The 6513-nt window shown below is 36.1% G+C and overlaps 1 pseudogene; it reads left to right on the top strand.

Moving 5' to 3' along the window:
• The first annotated feature begins 1050 nt into the window (after positions 1 to 1050).
• Positions 1051 to 5484, top strand: LOC107698011 (uncharacterized; annotated as a pseudogene).
• The last annotated feature ends 1029 nt before the right edge of the window (positions 5485 to 6513 follow it).

The raw sequence follows: 6513 nt of genomic DNA on the forward strand, positions 1-6513 counted from the left end.
TGAACAAAAGTTTAATCATGTGGTGGTGGTTGTTTTTTTTTTTTTTTTTTTAACTTACATGTAGACTTTGTAATCATTGTCTTTGCATTCATGTCATAGTTTTTGTCTTATGGTTTATTGTTAGTCTAAGCATTCAAAAAATGTTATGTGCTTTTTCTTATTTTTGAAGTATTGATGCAACTAATGAGAATGCCACCCTTCGCCGGCTTGTCAATGACGACCCAATGCACCCGAACTGTACCATGAAGAAGATTGTCACCGAGGGAAAACCCCATTTATGCCTTTTTGCTTTGAGGGATATTGTTCCTGGAGAGGAAATAACTTATTATGGGGAAAGTGTCTGGCCTTGGAGAAAGTTTTGACAAAATTCAACTACTTTTGTCATTTTTACAGATTACTTTTGAGATTGTCGGAGAAGAGTAGACAAACTACTTTGTCATACCTGTGTTTTTAACAGAACATTCTGTTGCTTAGTTATGTTTATTGTCACCATTTAAACTGTCCTGTCAATCATTTTGTCACGGTTAACATTCTCCACATTTCCTTTTATTGAATATCGTACTATATTGGAGATGAAGTAGTGTGTTAATCTGCTTCAAAAGTTAAACATATATTTATAAAAATTCAGTGTTGTTTCAGGTGAAATATAACACGGGTAATATTAAATATTAAATTTTCATCAGTTTAGATATTATTAATCATCTAAACCTCTCTACTCGTGCATCTGCCATGTTTGTAGTTTAACACTTTTTATCCGTGTTTTTAGTTTTAATCAATTCTAGTCCAGCATGCAGTGTGTTGTGTCCATTATTAGCAGTTACAGTGTGTAAAGATCTGAAACAGTAGACCATCGGGTAACTTTGGAATAATCCAACATACTGTAATTTGAGATACAGTAATTGATGATTATCATGATTGTCACATGAGGTATGTGCACATTAGTTTAATACACACTAATGTAATGTTTAGCATAGTGGGGACAGTGGGGACCGAGTAAGGGTTTCTAACTAATATTAATAACATCCCAACTATTGCTTTTATGTAAGGGTGATGCCGTTATGACAGCCATTGAGAACTGCTCTGGTGCTCCAGTAAGAGTCCCACAAATTACACATGAGGTATGTGCACCCACACGAACATGATTTCATTTGTTTTAATATGTGCTTGAAAACCAGATATTGAATATAATTTACCATAAAATCTTACCACTTTTTTTATAGCCTTTGGTTGACTACTCCAGTAGTGAAGATGAAGTCCTGTGTTCTAAAGCTACAACATCTTTTAAACAGGTATGTAATTTTATAACGTCACGTTAAATCCATTTTAGTTTTTAACTGCTGCATACTTTCAATATCAGCTTTTTTTTCTAAAGCAGCATAATATATTAGATGTATCAAATATATTATGCTGATATATCATATTTGACATCACATTACAGAACAAAAGATCTGTCGCTGCTTTCATTTTACTGCAACTTTAAACATAAAGACTGTGATACTTTGTCTAAAAAAAAAAAAAAATATTGAATGAATGAACACAAATTAATTAATAGGCCTTATGAAAAGTCATTTAATGAAATGACTGTTGCTTTATTTGTATGTATGATATTCTTCCCTAAAAATTATAGGTGTCAATTCATTAGATTCAGTTTACATTTATTACATTGAATCTTTCAAAACAGTTTGAAGGTATTTTCATTATAAAAAGCACAAACAGACATTTTCATGGATTAGTTGAAGAGCTGTTCTTCTGACATGAGTGTCTAATTTGTTTTTCTTAGACAAGACATGCAAATCATGATGACTCGGGTGATCTTTTCAACTCTGAAAATTCAAGTCAGGCAGTGAAGATGACAATACTGACATTAAAGACAATGGCAGATGGACACGTGCACCCTCTGCAATAAGTGAACAACATCCCACTTCTGCAAAGACTTTCAAAAGAGCAATTAATGTCAGAGTAAGTGTTCATTTAATTTTTTCTTCATTATCGCAAAGAATAAACCATGAATGAGGAGTAACTGAAATTAATGGTCATTGTCTTTAAGGCTAGACAGAAGATTGTGGAGCATGCAGAAGTTTTTGATTCAAGTGAAGATGAGTTATCTGAAGTCAGTGAGGATGAGTACATTCCTGACACATCAGAAGAGAGTTCAGATAGTAGCATATGCCTTACTGTTTCGCCAAAAGGTAAAGGAAAGGGGCAGACTTTGCCAGACCAGTGCAGTTTAGTTGAGAACAGAAACAAAAACTGCAGAACTCAACAGCAGTGACCCAGAGAGCTCCCAGAGCTATGACACATCCTCAGTTCCTGACAGTACAAGTTCAGTGATTATCTCAGCTATCAATAAAAAGAGGGATGGAGCAAGAATGTATAACAAAAAACAACACTGCTTTTTTTGTGGCTGTGCTTTGACGAAAATTGCTAGACACCTGGAACGCAAACATAGCAAGGAGGTAGAGGTAGCAAAGGCTCTCAGTCATCCAAAGGGCTCCAGAGAAAGGCGAAAGCAGCTTGAGTATCTGCGTAACAAAGGTAATTTTGCTCACAATACTGCAATTATTAATACAGGTGCAGGGCAGATGATTCCACGAAAACTGCCTAAGAAGAACTTGGAAGGGGAAAGATTCATGCACTGCATTTACTGTCAAGGACTTTTCTTAAAGAAGACTCTGTGGCGGCGTTTGAAAGCCTGGTGACATGAAGCCTAAACCTGGAAAAACCCGTGTTCAGGCTCTCTGTGGGGGAACTTTGGAATAATCCAACATACTATAATTTGGGATACAGTAATTGATGATTGTCACAAATTACACATGAGGTATGTGCACATTAGTTTAATACACACTAATGTAATGTTTAGCATAGTGGGGACCTGGTCTGATGAGTAAGGGTTTCTAACTAATATTAATAACATCCCTACTATTGCTTTCATGTAAGGGTGATGCCGTTATGACAGCCATTGAGAACTGCTCTGGTGCTCCAGTAAGAGTCCCACAAATTACACATGAGGTATGTGCACCCACACGAACATGATTTCATTTGTTTTAATATGTGCTTGAAAACCAGATATTGAATATAATTTACCATAAAATCTTACCACTTTTTTTATAGCCTTTGGTTGACTACTCCAGTAGTGAAGATGAAGTCCTGTGTTCTAAAGCTACAACATCTTTTAAACAGGTATTTATAACGTCACGTTAAAGCCATTTTAGTTTTTAACTGCTGCATACTTACAATACCAGCTTTTTTTTCTAAAGCAGCATAATATATTAGATGTATCAAATATATTATGCTGATATATCACATATTTGATATCACATTACAGAACAAAAGATCTGTCGCTACTTCCATTTTACTGCAACTTTAAACAAAGACTGATACTGCATGTCTAAAAAAGTGATTGAATGATGAACACAAATTAATTAATGGGCCTTATGAATAGTCATTTCATTATCAAGGATATCTGTTGCTTTGTTTTTATGTATGATATTCTTACCTAAAAAATTATAGGTGTCGATTCAGTAGATTCAGTTTACATTTATTACATTGAATCTTTCAAAACAGTTTGAAGGTATTTTCATTATAAAAAGCATATATAATATAAGCACACATTTTCCTGGATTAGTTGAAGAGCTGTTTTTCTGACATGAGTGTCTAATTAGTTTTTCTTAGACAAGACCTGCAAATCATGATGACTCGAGTGATTTTTTCAACTCTGAAAATTCAAGTGCAAGCAGTGAAGATGACAATACTGACATTAAAGACAATGGCAGATGGACACGTACACCCTCTGCAATAAGTGAACAACATCCCACTTCTGCAAAGACATTCAAAAGAGCAATTAATGTCAGAGTAAGTGTTCATTTCATTTTTTCTTCATTATCGCAAAGAATAAACCATGAATGAGGAGTAACTGAAATTAATGGTCATTGTCTTTAAGGCTAGACAGAAGATTGTGGAGCATGCAGAAGTTTTTGATTCAAGTGAAGATGAGTTATCTGAAGTCAGTGAGGATGAGTACATTCCTGACACATCAGAAGAGAGTTCAGATAGTAGCATATGCCTTACTGTTTCGCCAAAAGGTAAAGGAAAGGGGGCAGACTTTGCCAGACCAGTGCAGTTTAGTTGAGAACAGAAACAAAAACTGCAGAACTCAACAGCAGTGACCCAGAGAGCTCCCAGAGCTATGACACATCCTCAGTTCCTGACAGTACAAGTTCAGTGATTATCTCAGCTATCAATAAAAAGAGGGATGGAGCAAGAATGTATAACAAAAAACAACACTGCTTTTTTTGTGGCTGTGCTTTGACGAAAATTGCTAGACACCTGGAACGCAAACATAGCAAGGAGGTAGAGGTAGCAAAGGCTCTCAGTCATCCAAAGGGCTCCAGAGAAAGGCGAAAGCAGCTTGAGTATCTGCGTAACAAAGGTAATTTTGCTCACAATACTGCAAAGCAGCACGGCGAACCCTGGAGGAAGCAAAGTGGAACTCGCCACTTCTTCTTCCATTCACTGAAGACGTTAAACGTCTGCATGTGTATCTTGACCAGCAGGAGAAAATGTATCGCAAACTCTTGTCATCACAGCCTTCATCTCAGCACTGGTCAAAATTGGCCAAGGTTACATTAACTCAGATTATGCTTTTTAATCGGAGACGAGAAGGGGAAGTGTCACAAATGCCTTTGTCCGCATACACTTCCAGCAACCAGTCAGATGGACATCTGGATATTAGCATGGCCCTCTCAGAGTTGGAAAATAAACTCTGCCAGTATTTCTAGAGATTAGAGGCAAAAGAGGCAGAAAGGTTCCTGTCCTTGTCACTCCTTCAATGCAAGAGTCAATCAGGCTACTAATTGAGAACCGAAATGGGTGTGGAGTACCGAATGAGAGCTCTTTCCTCTTTGCACGTCCATTTGCACTGACTTTTTACAGAGGCTCTGACTGCATCCGTGAATTTGCAGTTGCATGCAATGCTAAAAATCCTCAAACTCTCACTTCCACAAAGTTGAGGAAACAGATTGGTACCCTCTCTGAAGTTCTCAATCTGAGCAACACTGAGCTCGATCAGCTGGCTGACTTTCTAGGCCATGATATTCGAGTACATCGTCAGTTTTACCGGCTGCCTGAGGGCACCCTTCAGCTGGCCAAAATGAGCAAAATTTTCTGGCGCTTGAAAAAGGACGCTTGGCAGATTTTAAAGGGAGAAATCTTGATGAAATCGACATCAATCCAGAAGGTCCTCTCTCTTGAACTCCCTCAGCTTCAAAAAAATGTATTGTTTTACATTTACATTTTTATTCTGCAGAATGTGCACACAAACTCTAATACAGAGTTAATATATTACGTTTAAAATTATGTATTTCTGTGTTTTTTCAGAGGAAGTTACAGTGGACAGCGATTTAGAGGACACAATTCCAATCTGAAAGGTAACGATTACATTGTCAATTTATTTTCCAGATAGGGATGTTCATTTCGGTTAGTTTTCCTGACCATGAACCGACGCTTGTTAACCGATCATTAACCGTTAACCGACAAAATTAGAATGTTACTTTAAATTAAAATGAACGTGCCTGTGACCTTTTAAAAATACCACAAATACTATTATTTTTTTATTACTGTTATAAATTTTATATTCATATTTTTACATGTAAAAAAATCTCACGGATTGCTCTAATAGCAGCATAAACAACAGAACATTCTGATTTATTCAATTCATCACATGCCAGCAATTCTGTGAGCTGCATAAAAATAAATAGTTATATCAAAGAAATAAATTGAACAGTCCTACACAAAATGTTTTTCTTAATTAACACATTAACAAAACCAAAGAAAAAAAAAGTACAGGTCTACTGAGTTTTGTTTCATTTTTGTGATGCGCTCAACAAATGTAAGGAAACTGAGAAGACAGGAAGCTCATTTTGTATGCTTGCTTTATTTTATAAAGGCACATTTTGTTTTTATTGTCAATACAAATAAAAACAACCTCTTTACAAGTTTCGAATGATGCCTTACTCTTACGACTGAGTATTTTAAGTTGTTTCCACATTATAATGACAGAATCAGTGATTGCGCCGGAGCCTCACGCGCGCACAATATCCCATTTATAGGATTGCTAGCTTGACATCGCAGCCAGTTTATCAACAGAAAATGCAGTCAAACATACATTTATTTATTTTAGTCATTTAGCAGATGCTTTTATCCAAAGCGACTTACAAATGAGGACAATAAAAGCAGTCAAAACTAACAAAATAGCAACAATATATAAGTGCAAATGACAAGTCTCGGTTAGCCTAACACAGGACACGTAGCAAGGTGTGTGTGTACATACATATATACACACATACATACACACACATACATACATACATACACATACATACATACACACACACACACACACACATACACACACACACACACATACATACATACATATACACACATACATACATACATACATATACATACACACACATACACACACATATACACACATATACACACATATACACA

Source organism: Sinocyclocheilus anshuiensis, unplaced genomic scaffold (genome assembly GCF_001515605.1).
Source record: "Sinocyclocheilus anshuiensis isolate Anshui unplaced genomic scaffold, SAMN03320099.WGS_v1.1 scaffold2549, whole genome shotgun sequence".
Classification (NCBI taxonomy): Eukaryota; Metazoa; Chordata; class Actinopteri; order Cypriniformes; family Cyprinidae; genus Sinocyclocheilus; species Sinocyclocheilus anshuiensis.